The sequence below is a fragment of the Mauremys reevesii genome, linkage group 9 (assembly GCF_016161935.1).
Source record: "Mauremys reevesii isolate NIE-2019 linkage group 9, ASM1616193v1, whole genome shotgun sequence".
NCBI lineage: Eukaryota > Metazoa > Chordata > Testudines > Geoemydidae > Mauremys > Mauremys reevesii.
In genome coordinates this window covers 10,882,396-10,905,143 of record NC_052631.1, presented here as the reverse complement: position 1 = coordinate 10,905,143, position 22,748 = coordinate 10,882,396, and the positions used below count along the sequence as shown (strand labels likewise).

The 22,748-nt window shown below is 45.1% G+C and overlaps 1 protein-coding gene across 6 annotated transcripts in view; it reads right to left on the bottom strand.

The window, feature by feature from the left end:
• GNB4 (G protein subunit beta 4) overlaps nucleotides 1-22,748 on the bottom strand; it is a 116,761-nt gene that overhangs the window by 43,391 nt on the left and 50,622 nt on the right. The window contains exon 1 of one of the 6 annotated variants that reach the window (XM_039487857.1): nucleotides 9,567-9,600. The exons of 2 other annotated variants lie outside the window; for them this stretch is intronic. The gene's annotated coding sequence lies outside the window, so the exon portion shown is untranslated. Of the gene's footprint in view, nucleotides 1-6,857; nucleotides 6,879-7,429; nucleotides 7,619-9,483; nucleotides 9,507-9,566; nucleotides 9,601-22,748 lie in introns of those variants that run through there. 3 more of the 6 variants (XM_039487858.1, XM_039487853.1, XM_039487859.1) reach the window with 3 other exon arrangements.

Genomic DNA, 22,748 nt, shown 5'->3' with positions numbered 1-22,748 from the left:
TGTAAAGAGTAACCAGAATCACTCTGACTTCCTGATGTACTTAAAGTTACAAATAATCCTTAAATTACATTTTGCAATAAAAATGCCCTTTTATAAATAAAGCAACCATCACCACAGAGTAAGAAGCTCCACAGATACGCCATCTTCAATGATGGTGGAGGCAGCGCAGCCGCAGAGCTTCCTGCGGCCAGGGGAGGTTCCCGGAGCAGTGCTGAGTTTACAATGGTGCCAGTGGCGCCATGCCCATGCTCAGAAGGGGCCCTGCCTGCCCACTGGCTCCTCTCCACCCCTCATCGCACCCACCGCACGCTCCTCTCTGCCCCCTGGTCCCTCCCACCACTTGCTCCTCTCAGCCCGCCAACCAAGGGCTCCTCTCTGCCTCCTGGCTGGACCCCAGAGCAGCTCCAGAAAGGATCCCAGCAGTCTCTGCTCCCCGCCACCTGTAAGGCCCCGCCTGCTTCCCCAGAGCCAAGCCGTCTGGGACTGGGGTAGAAACTGACCCAGTCTCAGCCACGAGGGAGGGGATACGGTGTGAGGGGAATGGCTGGGCACATCCAGGCAAGTAGGTCTGAGGGAACCCGGCTCAGGCAGGCCCTGCTCCTCCTCTGCCTGGCTGATTGCGCTGCTCCCGAGGGGCTGACCGGAGTGATTTCTTGCCCCAGGGCCAGCCCAGGTCATACTGCCAGCTCAGCCCAGCAGACAGTCACCTCCCAGCAAGGCCGATCAGTGCGGCTGGAGAAGGGGGCAAGGCATGGGGGACTGGGTCTCTGAGGTGACGGGGAGGATGCTGGGCAGTGAGGGATGTTTGTTTTGGGGTGCTAGGCAGTGGGGGTCTATTGGTGCGTCATTGGGCAGTGGAGAAGGTCTGCGTGTGTTGATGTGCTAGACAGTGGGGGGTCTGTGTGGAGCGCTGTGTAGTTGTGGTGGTGAGGCTGTGGGGAAGGACACTGGGCGGTGGGGGAGAGCTGTGTGTTTAGGGGTGCTAGTGAATGGGGGCTCTGTGCAGAGTGCGGAGCAGTTGCTGTGGGGTGGTGCTGGGCATTTGTGGTGGTGGGGTCTCGAGGGAGTGCTGGGCACAGGGGTCTCTATAAGGTCTCTGAGCAATGGGCGCTGGGCACAGGGAGTGTTGGGCAGTGGGGTCTGTGTGGCACAGCATGGGCCCACCCCGTAGGGGCACACTGGCAGCACAGGGCCGGGCGGGCTGGTGTGCATCTGGCAGCTGACGGTTTGTAAACAGTGCCCTCGCACAGAGCTGCACTGAGTGCCATTGCCCTGGCCAGCCCCTCGCTCCAGGTACCGACCTCCCGATGCCATGCTCCATTACCTCCATGCAGGCCCACATATATGTTTGGCGCCAGGACCACAAAAGGTTAATTCGGCCCTGTCCCAGAGGTGCGTCTGACCCAGTCCCAGCCCATGCAGGAGAAGAGGAAGTCCCATCCCTCCCAAACTCTACAGGACTAGCAGCTGGAGCCAGCACACAGTAGGAGCCCTTACCCAGGATACCCCCTGGCCTGCCCCTCCCCAGCTTCAGGATTGGGATTAAAGGGGTCTGGGGCTGGCTGGAAAGGGAACCATGGTGCCCCCCAACCATGGGACCCTGGTAGTCATCCACTCATAAGGCCAGCCCTGCCCACCCCAAAAGTGACGACCCCATGTCAGGCTACCCTCACTTCTGCACTACTGCTGGTGGTGACACTGGCTTTAGAGCTAGGCGTTGCCCAGCTCTGAAGGCAACATCCCCGCCAGCAGCAGTTCAGAAGTGAGGGTGGCAATCCCATGACCCCCTAAAATAACTCTGTGATCCCCCACGACTCCCTTTTGAGGCAGGATCCCCACATGTAAACATCTGAAACTAACTATTTTTAAATCCTATGACTGTGAAATTAACCAAAATGGACCTGAATTTGTTAGGGCCTTACACACATCATACGTCTGTCTACAGTGCAATTAAAAACTTGTGGCCAGTTCATACCAGCTAACTAGGACTTGGGCTAAGGGGCTGTTTAATTACAGTGTAGATGTTTAGGCTCAGCCTGGAGCCCAGGATCTAGGGGCCCTGCAAGGTGGGAGAGTCTTAAACCTCAGGCTGTAGCCTCAACGTCTACACCACAATTAAACAGCCCCTTAACCCAAGCCCTGTGAGCCTGAGTCAGCTGGCACAGGCTAGCCATGGATTTTTAATTGAAGTGCAGACATATTCACAGAGCACATTATAGTAGCCAAGACTTAAGGAAAGTAGAACAGGTGACACATGCTAAGGCCTACATCCTAAAGGACAAACGTGCTACATTCTAATATAGCATCACTTGGGCTGAATTTCTATTTTGTAAAGGATAGTTTTCAGCTGAATAAATCCTACATTTCAAAGAACAAATACAGAAGACAGGTCTCTACACAAAAGAGCTTACATTCTAAGGGTACGTCCATACTACCCGCCGGATCGGCGGGTAGCAATCGACTTCTCGGAGTTCGATATATCGCGTCTCATCTAGACGCGATATATCGAACTCCGAACGCGCTCCCGTCAACTCCGGAACTCCACCACCGTGACCGGCAGTGGCGGAGTCTACAGGGGAGCCGCGGACTTCGATCCTGCGCTGTGAGGACGGGTAAGTAGTTCGAACTAAGGTAGTTCGACTTCAGCTACGCTATTCGCATAGCTGAAGTTGCGTACTTTAGTTCGACACCCCCCCCCCCCCAGTGTAGACCAGGCCTTAGGCCCTGGTTTTGCCTCCGCCCATAGGAGGAAATACTAAAGTGGAACTTAAAAGAAATTTCCATGAGATTCTATGCAAAATTCAATCCCAAATTGTTTGTGACCTCCTGCACTGTGGAACAAGACAGAACAGGCCACAGGGGCACCTGTAAACCCTGTGAATCAAAGGTTCTATAGTAGGGCAGAATTACCCATGAAAAGATTCTGTTTCTAGTATGTTCTGGAGCCCTGAAGCCTGCTCCTTGAGAGCAGAGCTCAATCTGAACTGCACTGACAGAACCATTCCCCACCATGGACGCTGTCCATGGAAAAGTAATACAGCCTCCAGTTTTATGACTTTACACTGGGAACTCTACAGAACTGGTATAGATGGAGAGGGAAGGATAATGCATATCCCCCTGGCCCTCCTCTCACTGTTCTTGTGAGAATCACAAGAGAATCATCCACTGGGTCCAAAGATGGTGGATGGAGTGGTGGGAAAATGCTGCTGCAGAGGCAGCTGATATCTCCTTTCTGTGTAGGAGGAACATGAACAGTATGCAGAGGGTCCTGTCCACATATAGATCAATGGGTACAATATGGCCCTTAATGTCTGAAAATTAGAACAGGATTTTAATTGCTTTGGGTCAGAATGCCATGAGGTACTGGTAAACAGAAAGCAGTGGTAAACATTTAAGAGATATATGCAATTGTGAACTATTTAAGGTTTTCCAATGCACTCTCTTCAGTAGTAGCTCAAGACTTGGGGAAACATATCTAGCTGCACAGATATGAATCTGTCATAACATGATTGAGAGTTTTTAGTCCAGGAGGTTTTTAAACAGCATGGCAGCCAATTTTTGCTTTTCTAATATAGAGTATCTTGTATTTAGATTGCACCTTTTAGTCCCAAAACTTCTATAAACACAAGTTACATCCCTTATAATTCATGTCTTGGTTGGTATTTTTAAGGGGCAAACTGTTGAAGTAAATGTTACTCTTTGTCTGCAAATTAGGAGTCCTGTAATTTTATACCCTACTACGGACACCTGGGCAAGAGGAAAAAGATACGCATGCTACCAGCTACTTGATAAAAACTATTCTTTCTATCATCTGAGGATCCCGAACCTTCCTCCTCTTTGTAGGTTGAGAAAGAGTCCAGCGGCTCCTGCATTTTACCATGATGGGCCTATTTGCCCATTGAAAATATAGAGGTAGAAGGTGAGCATCAGGAGAGATTTATTTTTTTTAAATGAAAACTGAGACTTTATAGAACAGCACTGCTGTATGTAATCTGGAAAGTTTTATTATACTCTCTATTATACTCAATATCAGACACCACAAAATTTCATTTTTCCTTAAACATACATTTATGTGTTCATGATTATTCAATTAGTTCTGTTTAGCATCTTTCACACAAATCCTATTACAAAACACTAGGTTGCAAAACACAAGTTGCACACACACGCACACACACAGACAAATAAGTATACCAAACTATATATTTGAGAAACATGATATAAGGGACTCAAACCTAATCTGCAGTATGAAGAAGGGGGGGGGGGTCATTTTTTGGTGGGCTCTAGAGAAAGAATTTCTAAATTGTCCAAGATCACTGTAGTGTTATCCATGCTTTATAAAAATAAATTCATTCAGGGTTTGCATTAACCTGTCCACTGAGATTAACAAGATTAAGTGTTCTGAAGCACACAAAAAAAAATGCTCTGCATTAGCATTGTACCTCTGTAGGTAAATGTTTATGCTGCACAATAATGAAAGCATCAAATGTCACTTCACCACAGACACTGGATTTCTTACCAATTTGACAAGGCTTTTTGAACTGACTTCTAAAATTAGTAGCAGCAAATCAACTGACCATGCCTTAGGACTTATTCAAGGGCCTGATTTACCGTTTTGGCAGAGAAGACAGTAACAACTGAGTCAGATTTATAATATGGTGTACAGGTTTTACATTTATTTCCAATATCACCGTTACAATTTTTACAGTCATACAGCTTTGTAGCATTCCTTAAAGACGTAACTTCTTACAAGAGTGCTACCCAGTGTACACAATTCTAAAGACCAAACATATTTTTTAAGTTTTTCCAGGGAGACTTTTAAGAATCATAACAACAATCCTAGTTTTTCAGAATTCAGGAGAATTTGACAGACAATCAGACAAATTAAACAGCAGATAAAGCTATCTAAGGACCATGAAGAAAGTTTGGATAATGAAAAGGATAAAACTAAGTATACAGAATCAAATTTATTTAAACACTGTGGCCAGCAATCTAGTATTTAATGACCTGATCATTACTCAAGAAAACATCCCAAGTCCTGAAAATTGGGCTAAACAGGAAATTTGGTAGTGTGCTTTAGACCTCTGACATAAGGATAGGATTTTCAATATACAGCTAATTTTGAATCTCAAATCAAGGCTTTCATAATTTGCATATGTAATCATACAAAATGTGTGTACTTCAGATATGTATTTATGAGAACTGGGGCAATATTTTCACTGGTTTAAAAATAACATATTATACACCTTAGGGCTTTTTTCAATTTAAATTTAATTGGGTCATAGTCTCATATTAAAGAAATACTAAAACATTTCTACATAGATTTTTCTCCATTTGTTTTTTGTCTGTTCACATACTTTCCCCCCAAATAAAGAAAAGATAACCTTGTAGAAATATAAACTAACTGGCAAATAGCCATTGTAGGGTTAGGTTGTGTATAAGCCTCCCACATGAACTGATTGCAACAAACACTAAAAATGTACATCTCATTAAAAGGATTTACCCAACTAAAAGTGCATGTTTTATAAAGATTTCTTGTTACTGCAGGCCAGGACTGAATATGCAATTCCTAGTGAGCCAACAGGGTACACCAGCATTAACTAATAGCGCTCCCTACTCACATATTGCTATACATCTTTTTGCATCACTCTCAACATATATAATGGAATTCTGTGAGCAGACTTTCCTTTTTCCACTCTCCCACTGTGAACCCAAGTTAACTCTTCAGGAGCTCGCCCTAGCACAGCAGGGCAGGCAAGATACCTCTTTTGGATTAACACAAGTAGCACTAAAGCAGCATAACTTTCAATTTGCTGATGCTCAACCGCATGGCAGGTTTTTGACAATTTTTTTCCCAATTTAGACCAAACCAAAATTTCCTATGACTTTTATTACAAGATTCAAAATCTTGGGTGTCTAGATTTACTTTTATCCCTAGGATAACACCAAGTTTCTGTGGAAGAAAGGAATTTGGTTCTAAAAGTTAGCAACATAGCTCAATAGCACCGATAAGTACAATACACACATGCCATTTAATTAACAGAAAGGAGCTACAAGTACTTTTTCTGGAGACATGAAGTGATACTTCAAGATTTAGCACTATGTTATAATCCCCCCATAGAAAAAAAAAGTATGGGGTTCCATTAGCAGATTATACTTTTGCTAAATGCCAAAAAACAAATATAAGTCACTGTCTTACATTTCAGGAAGAAGAGCGATATCCCTATCTATTCCAAACATCTAAAAATAGAAATTGGGTAATAGGAAATTGATCTGTTACTGACAATGAAGTGGGTAGGCTTAGCTGCTAGAGTTGATGTGACAAAGCCATTTTCAGTATCATTACTCCCAGGGTGCTATACCCCATCTGCATGACCAGTCACATCATTTTCAATGATCACATCAATACGGAACCCATTATTGATAACCACTGTCAGCAACATGGCAACAACTTCCTAGTACAGAGTGGGTCCCCTAGCCAGAGGATATTTTGTTCCTCCTGTCTACGTGTTTCTCTGATTAACATTAACGTCTGTTAAATATAACACACCATAACACTTCAGTCTGCAGTTCTGAAACCTTTCCTATCCAGGAATGTCAACAACAAACCAGTTACTGCAGGGAGCATGAAACGCTCTGCTTATGCTTCAGGGAGAGGAGCTTCAGGCTGCCTGTTCTAGAGAGAAGGAAGGCCTTGTACAGTTCAGCCCCACTTCCTACCCCTTAGCCTACATTTCTAAGGTCTGCAACACTTGAGGTCTCTCCCACTGATGGGGTTTGAGTAACCCCGCTCACCTGCCTTGGAACATGTCAATTGCTTTAGTGGCATTTGGCTTGAAAGACCTAGGGACCACCCTCACCGGGGCTGGGCTTCCCCAGCGCCACGGATCCACTTCGCTCCTCCAGGAAAATGAGTAATTCAATCCAGCCACAACCGCAGCCTCCATTAACACCGGAGTCAGTCAGCGCTTCAGCCCCCGGGGCGGGAGCCCGCTGGCCTCTGGGTCACAAGACAGGAGGGCGCCGCGCCCGCCTCTCGAGACAAGGAGACTCCCCGCTCCCTGCCCACCCCCGGAGGGAGGCTGCTCGCCAGTCGCCCCCCGCCCACCAGCCTCCTACGGAGGAGCAGCCCCCAGCGCCCGCATCACTCCGCCACCTACCTCCAAACACCGCCCCCCCCCGCCGCCTACGGGCCACACCCAAGAACCCCCCCCCACACCCACGCGCCACAACAGCCCCCCCACCCCCAGCTCGGGGCGCCGCAGGCCTCTGCGCGCGCACCGCACCAGGCCCGGTCACCATGGGAGGGGGGGGGGGCGGCAGCAACCACCACCGCCCCGCCCCAGTTGGCGGCCCCCGCTTGGGTCCTTGCGCGGGGCGAGTCGCTGCCCAGGCCCGGCGGCGGGCAGCGGAGGCCGCGGGGCCCGCTTACCTGAGGGAGCTGCCTGCCAGCCAACCGCGCTCCGGGCCGCTCCTAACGCCGGGCGGGACCGCGCATGGCCCAGCGGGCGGGGGGAAGGAAGAGAGACGGGGGAGCCGCGCCTTCCGAGCTGGACGCCGACAAACCAGCAGCGCCTGCTGCGCCTGCCTCCGCTAATTCCGACTGGGCTGCAGCAGCAGCAGCAGCTCCGCCCCCCCGCGCCGCTGCCGCAGGATGGTACGGCCCAAGCTGGAATGGTACAGTCCAAGGGGCGGGGCACGGAGAGCGGGCTGGCTCCTGGCAGTGGGCAGCTGCCGCCGCCGTCGCGTGGCCCGGCCGTGCACGCGCGAAGCTGCGCCGTGTGGCTGGGGGCACACTGCTGCAGGCGTGTGCAATGCAGACCCCGCGGGCGTGAGACCGGGCCCCGTTACATGGTTAATCCGGAGCGCCTCTCTCTCTCCCCCGTTTACAGTGGGGTGCGTCCTTACCTGCCTGGGACCTCTCCGGGGCTTCATTAATGCAGAGCCTCTACCCGCGTGTTTAACGTGCCTCATGGCACAAACGGTTCAGTGTTCAGCCCCACGGAGAATAAAGGGCCTAGCAGCTCCGGGAGCATTTAATTTGGTACAAGGAAGCTAGGGCCATGTTTATTCCATGCAGAGCACCTAGGGCGTTGTTGGAGGCATTCTACCACTGCGGGCAGTAAGCGTGGTGTGAAGCTACACTCTTAATTTCATGCATAATTTACCATGCATAGATTGGGCATGTTGAGGCTAATGACATTCATACAGCTCTTTAATTAGTTTAGAAGAGCTTTAGCAACTATATGTGGCGGGGCGGGGGGGTGCAGCTATGTCACTCCTAGGCTCTTAGCAAGACAAGGTGAGGTAAATATCATTTAATGGACTAGTTTCTGGGAGAAAGACACTTTTGAGCCACAGAGCACTCCTTCAGGTTAGGGAAAAGGTACCATATGCATGCATACACATTCAGTATATAGCAGGGAACCTCTCTAAAGGCTTTCTTTAGTACACCATATCTGTCTTCTTTCATAGGGCTGGTGTAGACCAGTCACTACAATTTCACCTGTGCATCTAATGCATAACATCTACATGCAAGTTACATTGAGTGTCTAACACTGAGCTGTAAACATGTAAACTGATGAGGGTGAGCCAATAAATTATTTTCTTGCTCAGCACCCCCTATAAATTTTAATTTGCTACCTGGCATGTCTTATGAAGTATACCACAGCTGTATGCATTTGTAACTGTGGACACCATTCTAATATCTCATGAAAAACCCAAGTAAAGAGTTTATTCTAGGGGGACTCAGAAAACAGAGTGGAGTTGGTAGGAGCAGAATCCCCACTTCAAACAGAAAGTAAGGCCTGGGGCATCCTCATAGCCCAGCCATATCTACTGCTGGGTAATGCAAGGCAGAGCAAAGTATGCCACTGTCACTCCCACATTCCTCCTCTCTGCACTGATCTGTAGAGACCAATCACTGAGACTTCCATGGCACCCAGGAGGCTGTTCGTACCCATATGCAGATTTTACACCACTTTTGCCTATAACAACTCCGTCTAAAGCTGTTTTGGCCTTGCATTGGCACATAAGCATCTCCAGCTTAACCCCTTAGCGTGAGAGATGCACCTAGATACATGTTATCTACATGTGTGGTGCATATCTTATTAACAGTTGCATGCTTTTATTTCAGTGGGTATGACAATTTTTAAGAGCCATCATCAAACTGGTGACAGCCCCTCTAAATCTCTACATAAACAGTTATGGAAATTCTATACAAAAGAAGTATTTACATATTGGCTGGCTTTGTAGATAGTTTGTTAATACTGACTGCACCATTTAACATTATCAAGAAAACTGGCAGGCACTGAGACTTTGTCTCCAGTCTGGGTTTCTGATGCATCATGGCAGTATATAATCTGAGCTTCCCTCTTGCCTTTAAAATATTCCCCCGAACAGCAACTGCAGCAACCACTGACCTAGCTTATTAAATGCATTCACCAAATAAAATATTATGCACATTACAGGAGATTCAATACTTGCAGTTTCCTTTTGCTGCTGCCGATATTGCTTTAAAAATCCATCCAGAATGTCACAAAAGAAACGCATCCCTTGTATTTACTCACACTGAAGCCTTGATTGCACAGGAGCAATTTCTTTCCCACTTTCCACTTCCTTCATGGACTGATCCAACGTGACAGACAGTTGCTATGGATTCACATCTCTGACGTCAGAAGATTTAAAGAGAAAGAGCTCTTGGGATAACTCCAGAAAGGCATATAATTAAGGATGAGATTTGAGAAAAGGATGTGACTAGAATAGGGTTTCTCATCCTTTTTCATACCATGTCGTTATCCCATTTATACACTTGCAGCTGAGTTCTACAAAAATTTGGTATTGTTTTGCATCAAAACTGGTTGTTATAGGTTTGCAGGGCCTGAAGTTTGTAAAGCTTCAGATTCAATTGTAATGCACTTTGGCATGGTTGAATTTTGCATGAACTCATAGGCAAGGATGGGTTTGATGGGTTCACGTTTGCACGAAGTTCACACAAGTTCTGAGCAACCAGATGTGGCCATATGAGACAGTACTACCCCTCTACCCCAATATAACGGGGCCCAAAATAACATGAATTCGGATATAGCGTGGTAAAGCAGCGCTCCAGGAGAAGGGGGAGCTGCGCACTCCAGCGGATCAAAGCAAGTTCGATATAATGCGGTTTCACCTATAATGCGGTACGATTTTTTGGCTCCCGAGGACAGCGTTATACTGGGGTAGAGGTGTATGTGACTTGTCCCAATGAACTTGAGAATTTGAAGTACAACACAAAGAACAGATTCAGAGATTTAATAGCTGTCCAGAGAGAGCAAAAATGCCTTTAAAAAAAAACATTGCTGAACAGTTTTTGTGCCTTTCAACTGTTCACATGAACCAGTGTTGGTTCACAGACAAGCCCAAGTCAAACCAAGTGTTAAAGCCAACTCACTCTAATTTATATTCTCCTCTTAAAAGTTACTTAGGTTTAGAGGCAGCCCCATCTCCTTTACAAAAGGGAGAGCAGCGTTTTGTTGCCAGTAATACTGTATTAGTGGGGAAATAATGCTCAGCAGTGAGCAGTCTATTGAATTGGTTTCTAACATGAATTATGTTTGCATAAAGCCTACATGAGGTGGATATAAACAGTAAAACTGAATGAACTCCATCGCAAGTACCAAAAGGAGAAGCTTATCACCAGAACTGTTCTGTTTCAAAGAAGAAATTATCTATGCATCACAGCTGATTTTTATGCTACATCTGATGCCCTCCCATTAGCAAATAATACCGGTTGGGCAATAATCCAGCAATGTGAAACTAAAAATGGAGTTTATTTACAGAATTTTGAGACAGAAAGAGATTTGCTAAACACGACACTGCATTTAAATTATTTTATTGTATATTGAGGATTATTTTGTGTCCCTAGAACAGACCTTGACAGAGACTCTGGATATTAGGTGAGTCACAGAGCAAGAGGGAAACAAAAACCGGAGAAAAAGGAAGAGTAAAGACTCTGTGATATGACATGTATGATCTCAGTATAGTGTATGATCTCAGGACAATTGCCACAACAACTGCTCCTAATTGGCGCCCTCTTTGAAACTCTCAGGAGAGAAGCCAACATTTCTCACTCACACCCAGCCAAGTGGAACCAATATAGACTTCAAAGCCTTTGCATTCCTGAATGCCTGCAGCCAAATTATGGCCCGCTCCCGAGTTCCCTCTCTTTCCTGTTCCTGAGTGATATGTGCTGCCAGGTTAAAGCCTCCCTCTAGCCAGAAAGGGATTCACTGGCGCGGGGCCCCTCTAGGCCGGGGGGCCCAGTCGATGGTGGAATTGGCCTAAAGCCGGCCCTGCTTACAGCTGCTTCACTGGAGTGAAGAGCTTGCAGGAAAGCCCCCTCATGAGTGCTCCTGAGCAGGGGGCAGCCATCATTTTTCTGCTGGTGCTCATCAGTGTCGTGCATGGGGTGGCCCACAGGCAGGGAAGCGGCATGTATGCCCAGGGCGAGGGGTCTGTGGTGGACCCCATGTTCTGAATGCCAGGATATTACATTGGCAGGAACACTGGCTGCTCCCATTGCACGTATGTAGCTTGGGGCACCTGCTCCCCATTAGCACCCAAAGGCACTGGGGCTGATTTTTCTCTCACATTGGTAAGAATCACTAGTAATTTAACTGAAGTTAGTGGATTTGCACCAGTGTAAAACTGGTATATGAGAGAGGAGAATCAAGCTTATTATACACCTCTCAAAGCTTTACTGACCCCAGAACTGAGGGGTGGATTCATCCCTGGTCCAGGGACAGAGGGGAAAATAGGTTGCACCTCCCCTATTCAGCGGCTGCCAGGTACCATGTCAGTTTCAAAGGGCACCTGTGAGAGCTGCTCTAACTCATACCCTCCATTACTATGCCTGTACTGAGCGTATGGTAGTGGTGAACAGTGGGATGAAAGGCTGCTTATTAGGTCATATCTCCTCCCACTCTGTGTTGTGCCAACATGCTGACTGAGCCAGCAGTTCTTCAGTGGAGTACACAGAACCTACTTAGCTATTATAAGCGATTATAGGGCAATCCTGAGTAGGACCATAATGCTTGGGTGGTGCACCTGCCCCTTTCCAGCACAGTTCTGCCTCATACTAGGCATAACTGAGTCTTAGGTATTTAGTAAGAGGATTTCACAGAGTCATAGTATCTGGGCCAGGCTTTGGGGTTAGGCAACCCTCATATTTTTCTGACATGATACTACTGTAGTATTGATAAATGACTTGATATAATATACACTGTAAAAAAAAACAGTTCATTGCTTACATTGCATTGAGTCATAACAACGGAAATGTTTATGCACATCCCTTACTTCACCAACTGACTCAGCTAACAAGCCTGATATTTTAATAACTTTGTCCCGGTTGTAAAGAATACACTCGTGCTTCTCAGTTGAAGCCATCTGTCCTTCATTTATTCAATGGACAGGTGTCATTTAGGAACATGTTTACCTTGCATTTAATGAGTGATCCCATTGCAAACTTCAAAGGTAACAGATCAAGACTGGATTCAACTTTGTTTTTCTTCACCAGAAAAGAAAAATCCTCGTTCAGAGAGTCACTAGACGGCTGCAGAAGAAGTTGCTTAACCACCTTTCATAAAGGGGGAAATTGTCACAAGGATGTAAAAATTGCTGCAGATAAGGCAACTCTGCCCATCCAAGCTGGTTCCCTTAAAGGTTCTCTCAACTCCACCTCCTGATGGTAAACTTCACTTGTGGGTGGGGATCACTAACAGGATATGGGCCTCAAATGAACACAGCTCTTTTTATCCTCTTTCAAAATGGAGCTTTGCAGAACACTAAACTAGCGTATTAGTAAATAAAAAGGAAAAAAAAAAGTGTATGAAAGTTTAACATGGATAGAGCCCTGGAAAGTTCCATTTTCATTTTAACTGATTATATAATATGTCTGAGATCCTCAAAGGTATTTGAGTGCCTAATTATTCTTTGTCCTTCCACCTAAAAATCTCAAAACGTCTTACCAAAAAAAGAAAACAAAAACCCGCTATCACACCTGCAAAGCAAGAGGAAGGCACTCCAAGCAACCATCAGGGGCAGCAAGAGGGAACTGAGAGGGCGCTAGAGTCGGCCCTACGGATACTGCTAAGGCAAAATTTCCAACAACAGTACACATGGGCACATCTAGAATGGAATCGACATGAGCAAGTACTCAAAGAAGAAATAAATGTACGTGAGCTACTCCTAAATGGAAATAATGTTCACACAAGGAGGTGGCACTGATTTTACAAAATTATTTAGAAAACAATTTATTTAAATTGCTACTATTTCCCACAGTTCCCATTGGTCGGGAACAGCGAACCGTGGCCACTGGGAGCAGCGGGCGGTCGTGCCTACGGACAGTCAACGTCAACAAACTGTCTCGCAGCCTGCCAGTGGATTACCCTGACGGGCTGCATGTGGCCCAGGGCCGCAGGTTGCCCTCCACTGCTCTAAGTCCCCACATCCAGGCTTTATCTAAACCCTGCTGATTCTTTCTGCATAACATCTCTAAGATGCAGCCTTTCCTATCCATTTACCACAACTAAAACGATCATCCAGGCTTTCATCATCTCATGCCTCGATTACTGCAACATCCTTCTCTCCGGCCTTGACAAACAAACAATCTTGCTTTGCTCACATCCATTCACAATGCTGCTGCAAAGGTCATTTTCCTAGCCAGTCACTTTTCCCATGTCATCCATCACTTTGCATCCTTCCACTGGCTCCCCTGTCTCTATCACAAACACAAGCTGTTTGTGTTCATTTTCAAGGCCCTTCACAGTCAGTCCTCACCTTACCAATCACCTCTCAGTCACTATCTAGCCATCTATGCTTATCTCCAACCTCCACTCAGATGCAGATTAGGAGTTTGTGGGTGCCTGGGCATGAGCAAGAGGGGGCCCCTTCCTCCTGCAGTCTACCCCCGCTCTCCTGTGGTGCTCCTGCAGGGGAAGTGGAGTTGGGGTGTGGGGGTTTCCCCGCCTGTCACTCCTGTCGGGGAGCAGGGTAGGAGTGCCGGGGGCTTCCCCCACTCCCCAGCAGGAGTGCCAGGCGGGCAGGTCAGGGCACAGTGGTGCCCATTTTTCTAGGGGGCCCCCCAATTGGCTGGGGCACCTGGGCACAGGCCCCGTTGGTCTACTGGCTAATCCGCCACTGCCCACTTGTTAAATTTTTAAACACCTTCATGCTTTCTCCCAGGCTGTCCCAACACTTGGAAGGCAGTCCCTGTATGATCTGCAAAGTTACCTCATTATTCACCTTCAAATCCCTCCTCTAAGCTTTTCTTAGGTAACTTGCCTATAAAAAGTTTGACTACACTTTGGCTGCTAGTGGTCTAAAGAAACTGATTTAGGAACAATTTTGTAAAATCAGTGCAACCTGCTTGTGTGGACGTTATTTCTGTTTAGGAGTGCCTTTATGCTGACCAATATTCTCATAGTTTCCTTATACTCACCCATCTGTCTGGTCATTTCCTGAGATTGTAAGCCCCTTGGGGCAGGGACCATCTTTTGGTTGTGTGTTTGTGCAGAGCCTAGCACAATGGGAGCCTGGTCTAATACAAATAAATAATACTTGTAAAGGTTGAGAAGCTGCTGATTCAACAGTTGCTGAGAAACTCCTGCCAGCACAATTCTGCCAGTTTTTAAAGCTGTCTTCATCCCCCCGGAAGGAAACTCTGTGGAAGGCCATGTCAGTTAGATCTACTCTGAGTTGAACTGGTGTTAGCGGTGATAGGAGATTTTTTGAAAATTTCCCTAGTCTGGGCAGTGCATGAGACAGCTCATCTAATCAGCTTCAGAAAAATCTAAAAATATCAGTTAAGTCCCTGCAAATTCTTACCTCACTTCCTAAGAAACGCATAGTTCATCATTAGCATGGTACTTTCCACGCTTCCAAAGTGCCCACTATTTCACCAGCTCCATTGTTAACAGCCCATTATTATTTAACTTATTTCCAAACCATCTCACAATATAGATGGTTAGCTGTGTTTCTCCAGGAGACAAAGATTTTAAAGCAAAGAAAAACATACCCACACAAATCTATAAAGGATCCCATCTATTGATCTTACAAAAGAAAAAACAGGGCAGAGAATCACAATCTCTTCAGCAAACATTAGGAAATCAGAGGAAAGAGTAAGCTGCTATTTAGACTTCAGAACTAGTTTGTCCATTTAGCAATCCATTTTGGTTACTCTGAAGAAAAAAAACCTGTCTGATATTGACACTGGTTTCTCAGCAGCACTAATTCACAAAGGAACTGTCCTGTTGATTAGTTAGTTTAATCAGGTTCTCTTTGCAATACATATACTCCTTCCCTTTTATAGAATCGTAGGACTGGAAGGGACCTCGAGAGGTCATCTAATCTAGTCCCCTGCACTCATGGCAGGACTATATTATCTAGAACATTCCTGACAGGTGTTTGTCTAACCTGCTCTCAAAAACCGCCAATGATGGCAATTCCACAACCTCCCTAGGCAATTTATTCCAGTGCTTAACCATTCTGACAGTTAGGAAGTTTTTCCTGATATCCAGCTTAAACCTTCCTTTCTGCAATTTAAACACATTGCTTCTTTTCCTATCCTCAGAAGTTAAGAACAATTTTTCTCCCTCGTCCTTGTAACAACCTTTTATGAAGTTGAAAACTGTTATCATGTCCTCTCTCAGTCTACTCCTTTCCAGACTAAATAAACCCATTTTTTTCCCAATCTTCCTCATAAGTCATGTTTTCTAGACCTTTAATAATTTTTGTTTCTCTTCTCTGGACTTTCTCCAATTTGTCCACATCTTTCCTGAAAAGTGGCATCCAGAACTGGACACAATACTCCAGCTGAGGCCTAATTAGCGTGAAGTAGAGCGGAAGAATTACTTCTTGTGTCTTACAACACTCCTGCTAATACATCCCAGAATGATGATTTTTTTAATGCTGCAGTGTTACACTGTTGATTCATATTTAGCTTATGGTCCACTATGACCCCCAGATCCCTTTCCGCAGTACTCCTTCCTTGGCAGTCACTTTGTTTTGTCCTCACTCTTTGTTTTGACTCGGATTGACAGAACCTCTTACTACTGCAATCTAGACAGCTAGTCGGATGAGAAACTTTGATCCATACCTATGCTAGCCTTTATATTTACATTTTTCCCCCATTAAATTCAGATTAACTGCTTCCTGGTAAGCAATACAGCCCTTGCTCTGTTTTCCCAGAGACCAATGAAGAAACTGGGATTGTTAAAAGCTTGCTTGACTGTTAAATGTACTCAATCTACTAAATGGAGTTACATATACCACCTTTGCTGCCATACAAGAAAGCATATGCTATACCTTCAGGCTTTGCTTCCACGTTTGCCTGTTTCCTCCTAAACAGGCTCTCTCTTTATCCTCGAGCTCTGGTTTTTATTCTTGCTTCTGTCTCACATGGATTTATTTCCAGAACACTTCAGTGGTTCAGCAGTGCAACTGAAGCAAGATGGAGCTTTTACTATTCTGTCAGCAGCTCTGCTTGTCTATAGGTGACCTTTCACAGTACCCGGTAATGGTGATCTTCCACCAGACAAGGTGGTGTCTTACATGAAATGTATCTGTGGTCTCAGTCTAATTCTTAACAGACAAGGGTCCAACCAGCATCACAAGAGACACTACCAACAACTGTTAACTGGCATCCTTGTTGTCAGCCTCAGCAGAAATTAAAGATGGAATGGCCATGGGGACCACATTCCCCCCACCCCCACAAAGGAAGACTCTAGGTCAGGGTTTAGTCAGGCTGGTGGGGGAAGAGAGCACTTTCTGTGCTTTATCAGCTGAACCTGTTCTGTTAAGAAACACCAGGCTTTGGTTTCCAGGGCTGTCAATACAGCATCTTTCAGGCACCTTTAAATCCTTATGATTTATAATAGAAAAATCAAGGCAGAGAAAATGTAATAAAAGTAAAAAAGACTAAAACAAGGAAACTATCACTTGAAATCTGAAGAATCAGTGGCTGGAATAGAAGGTGAGAGACAAACTGATTGGCTTTTGAGGTCCAGTGTAATCACTGATTATGCAATCAAGTCAGTTCACTCTGCAGTTAGGTCTTGGAGTCTTGACTCCAGACTCTCTGGAGGGAGCCAGGTGACTCACTGTGTGAGGAGAACAACTGAGCAACCATTGCAGTGCCACTTGAGTGGAAGGAAGGAAGGAAGCTGTGAGAATATTATAAAATCTTTGTTCTGCAGGTAGTTCTGTGTGACAAAGGTATAGGACTGATGCAAATATGGAAAATGCTCAAAGAGCAGCTACCAAAACAAACAAACAAACAAGCCATTTGACTAACTTTGCTCTCTTCAGAGAACGTAGATGAGCAGCAGCACAAAGTGATTATTACTGAGCCTCCCATTTTGAATATAACTTGCTAGTTCACAAAACTGATTCTGAAGTTCTCTTTGTGGATTTTCCTTTGGATTCTTGTCTCCAGATAGGAATTTGGGTTTAATACACACATGGAAGATTATGAGAGTCTGTCCTACGAATCCTGAAGATGCCCTCAAGGATCTTGGGGTACCACACAGGGGCCCCATTTTTTCAGGCTTGCAAATCTATTCCCAATTATTAATAGCAATTTCTGTGTATTACTTGTCTTTAGGGTATATTACCATATGCCCAACAGGATCCCTATTCCAAGGATTTTGCAGACTGTAGGCATGAGTGAGTACAATATTGTGCAAACAAGAACCACATCCATCAACACAGAGCAGTGGGTGATCATTTCAGGCAAGTTCTTGGGTGCTTCTTAAAGAAGAGGGGGCATAATATATGTTAATAGAAAATTCTGTTCTAGGCATATGGGGTGAAATGAATGAAGAAGACAATGCAGACAATCATGAAAGACTTAACAAAGCAGAGGTAATAAACAAACAATAATAATATCACCTAGTACTTATATGGCACTTTTTATCAATAGATCTCAAAGCATTTCACAAAAGGATCCCCATTATACACATAGCGAAATGGAAGCATTTGGAGGTGAAATGACTTACTCAAAGTCACCTAGCAGACTAGTGGCAGATCTGGGAATAAAATCAAGGCCTCCCGAGTCCCAGTCCAGTGCTTTATCCACTAGGAAAAACTCCCATAGAAGGGGTAGTGCAGGAATTGACATGGACAGAGTTATCAGAGGGTGTAGAATTATGGAGTACCATGAAGGTGAAGAGGAGAAATTTATTACTTAAAATGTTGACACCGTGTTTATATATAACGTTTAGTTTGCGCAAGCAATAGGCTTTGGCTGTGTACATTTCAATTGGCTTCCCATCTTCTTCCACTTGAAATGGTAGAAGCATGTAGAGCAGCATGCTTGTAATGTTTAGAAGTTACAGTACTACCAACAACTGTTGTCCAAGCACAGTAAAAATGTATCAAGGTATATTCTACATTTTTTTAAATGGAAGATTGTTTAATTCAGCTACTGGCCAATACTTTAGAAAATGTCAATTCTTTATGAGCATATAAATTTGTAAACTATCATCGCAGAACACAAATGAACAAATTTACACATCCAAAACCCTATTTCTTGCACAAACTGAATGTGCTTTATGTTTAGCCTGTGGAACTCCAAGCAACAAGATTTTATAGAGACAAATATGATTTAGTGAGATTAAAAAAGAAGTTAGACATTTAAATGAATGAGAACAGCAGGAGCAGTTGCACTAACTAGGATAACAATGACAAAAAGCTATGAATCCTCATGCTTTGGGATAGAAACTAATCTCCAGCTGGGCTTGGGAGGACATTTTCCCTATGGCACACTACTGCATAACAGATGCATTATAGAAGTGTTTTGATTCCTCTGAGGTATCCAGTTATTAGTAAGTGTAAAAGACACTACTGAACTACAGGGTTCATTATTCAGCCTACTATAGCAATTCAGGTTTTGCCACTGAAGAGATTTTATTTCTCTTAATTGAAAGGATTTTTGGTACAAGGGTTGAATTTTAGGATTCATGAATGAGAAAGTCCAATACCAGAGGCTAATTCTTCCAGGGCTAAAGAGAAACAAAGGCTGGTCTTAGCAAACTTTTCAACATGCTCTGCCACTGACACTCAGCTTTGACCAATATCAACCTTGTTCCTATGGCCCTGATCCTTCCTGAGGGTAAGGCTGCCAGTAACAATGAATTAGGGATGTTGGAAATAACATTGTGGCCTAGATTGCACTAATACATCATTTCAAATGTGATCTGAGACAGATTTAAAAGCAGGCTGTGAGCAATGAAAATGAATTCACTACTGTGCCCTCCATTAGGTGATCAAGTCCTTTACAAGGAGTCATCTGGGAAAAGCGGGTCGGGGGAGGACGACCCATTTTGCAGTGCTGGTCTACGTTTACTTCTTAATGGTTTCCCTTTATCTTTTAGCCAAAGTAAATGCATATGCTGTCCATTAAATGGGCTGGATGTCACCTAGATCTTTTTGAAACTCTGATAAACTAGAGGTTCAGAGCTCCTCAAAGAAGCCTGGACTTGTACAACAGTTAGGACCCAACATTTAGGGATTATTTTAAGAGGGGTATAAAGAGGTAGGGTCTCACATTCTAGTCAAATGATATAGGATTTAAAGGACAAATGAAATAGTTTGTAGAATGTAATTGTAAAACAGGGCTGAACTTAAATAATACTTGCACATACACAGTGCTGTTTATTCAAAGATCTCAAACTGTTTACAATGGTGAATACCTTTCATAATCCACATTTTACACACGGGACAGTGAGGAACAAAGTTCTGTAAGTGACTTGCCAAGGGTGACCCAGTGAATCCATGGCAGAGCTGCCTGAAATCAAATCCAGGTCACCTGCCTCCCCTGCTCTTGAAACTAAATATACTACATAACATAACATTGCACTAGTCATGATAGGGTGCATCAGAAACAAATCATTTGAAACTGAGTATAAGAAACGTGAAAGTGACCAATCTTGTTCAGTCTCTGAAAGAATGAAATGCAAAAAGTAAAACAGCAAAAATATTACACAGAGATTAAAAAAAATAATCTTTCAATTTTAATAAGCTATACTACCAATACTGAAAAGGAGTTTTATTAGTATTTGATTTTCTTCTGAACAGCACTTTCTAGCTTTTAATCCAGAGGTCCCAAAAGTGTGGAGCACCCCCGCCCCCGGGGGCATAGAGGACTATCCAGGGGTGTGTGGCAGGGGCCTGGGCCAGCCCCCATGGGGGCAGAGAGGGAGCATCACCCAGGCCCCCTCTGCTCCATTCCAGCCCCCTGTTGCGTTCCCAGCTCCTAGCCCCACACCTGGCTTCGCTCCTGACCCTGCACCAGGCCCCCAGCTGCGGCTCCATTCCTGGCACAGGGCTGAGATTGGGGGCAAAGCCAGGAGTGAAGTGGCACCTGGCCGCAGGCCTGGCTGCCAGCCCTCACCACAGCTTTTAGTCCAGAACAGACAGAGCATGCGCAGCGGCAGCAGCAGCTTAAGCTTCCCACAAACACCCTCAACATCAGGATCGGCTCTAGATACCAGCAAAGCAGGCTTGGGGCGGCACATTTCCAGGGGTGGCATTCCGGCCATCTTTTTTTTTTTTTTTTTTCCCGGGGCAGTTGTGCTCTCAGAGCTGCGCCACTTAGATGGGGCGAGAGCACCACGCCCCCGGCCGCAGCGGGAAGGGGAAGCCCCAGCCCTGGGATGCTGAGCTACCAGGGCCCAGCTGCTACCTGGGGAGGAGAGGGTGAGTCCCAGGGAGCTGGGGCTGTGCCACCTCATCTGCCCACTGGCTGCTGCAGTGCCTTGTGCCACCCCTTATAATAATAATAGGAGATGTACCCATCTTCTAGAACTGGAAGGGACCTTGAAAGGTCATTGAGTCCAGCCCCCTGCCTTCGCTAGCAGGACCAAGTACTGATTTTTGCCCCAGATTCCTAAGTGGCCCCCTCAAGGATTGAACTCACAACCCTGGGTTTAGCAGGCCAATGCTCAAACCACTGAGCTATCCCTCCCCCCTTTATATTGGGGCTTCTCTGCATGGCCAGGCAGGGGAGGGGTTAAAGCCCCTGCAGGCGCTAGGAGAAGGTGACATCACTCCCTCCACTTCCAGCGCCGCCTGTGAGCCCCAGCCCCACCTGAGCTTGAGGTGGCAAATTTTTTTGTTGGGGCAGCAAAAAACCTAGAGCCGGCCCTGCTCAACATTGTGTCTCAACCTTGACCTGAAGGAACCTCTTTGAGCCAGTCAGTCACCTTGGCTCTGAGCTAAGACTGCAAAAAAGAAAGTCAATTAGAGCCAACTGTAGTGGCATTTTTGTATTGTGAATATGCATGCACTAGGAAATGGAGTGAGGCCATCAAGCATACTTCACATAATCCACCAAACAGCCTTAACATGGTAACAGGTTAGTGTCACTATATATGACCCAGGCTGGATGGGCATCATTCCAGAGAGGAGCAGGGTTCTATAAACTATTACCAATGCCTCTGAGACATTCAAATCCCCATAATGTAGGCAAAGTAGAGGAATTTTTCACCCAGGTTTCTCTCAGTTGCCATGGGAGCACCTGCCCACCCTTCACCCTACTTGTGCTGAATGTGCATTTTCTTGGTCACGGAGAGGGATCCAGGTTCTGATTCAGGGACAATCAAGTAGTTTGATTTTTGTGACTTTTTGGCTTGCTTCCTGCATTGGCCCACCTCAACCTGACCACATCCAACTCGCTAAACACAGCCATGGTGCCTTTGCCTAGCAGTCCAAATAATCTTGGCAGATGTAATAAGAAAAAAAAGTCAAGATTTCCAAGCAGGATAAAAGCTCAATTGAAAATTAAAGCTTCTTAATGATGGAGAGTGAGTAACAGACAAAGATGAGTGATCAGAAACCAATGACGTTATAAAATGTTGTCTAAAGTGTGGTACATACTGGGTATATATTTTACGGCAAAGCTTAATGGTTCTGCCAGCACATCCATAATCTATTTACAGAAGCATTCACTGATGCCCATTGAAAAAATTCCAGTTGATAAATTGCCAGAGTCAGTTGCTCTCTTCACTTGGTGGGTACTATAAACATAAGAATGTTTTAAGCGGAAATATTTTTAATATACCGAAACATTCACAGAAGCATCAATTCCCTCTTTGTTGCAGACAGCTACCTAGTAATTGGCATCCATTAGATGTTCAGTACTATCTTGGGGCAGGTAACTGCCCTCTAAATTAACTATTAGATAACAGAGCCAGCAGTGACTGGGACTATATGGCCATGGGTGAAGAAAATCAGAGGAGAGGTAAACTCAAAATATGGAGTCTTCATCTGTGGTGGGCTGTTAAAACTGGAGCTTCTTAATCTCTTTTAAATTCTGAGTAGCTGAAAATCTTTTCCTTTTAAATCCCATCAGCTTGACAGCTATGTTAAAAAAAATGCTTTTTTTCTGACAACTTGATTACCATATGAAGCACTAAAGGACAGCACTTCTAATCTTCCCATTTAGCAGGGAAACTTAATATTTACCATACTTCATGACATTTCCAAGGTCAATACAACAGCATATTTTCTCCTTAGAACTGTTAAAATGATTAATGTAGTGTTTTCAGTCAAACAAAATTTCAATTTTAAGATGCCAGATCAAATTCTACTCAGTTACACTGGTTTAAATCCAGAACAACTCCACTAAGAGCAGGATTTGGTTAGCTGTTTGCCTCACTGAAGTGAAGAACATTAGGTTTGATCCTACCTCATCAAGGACCTTTGCCATTAATTTC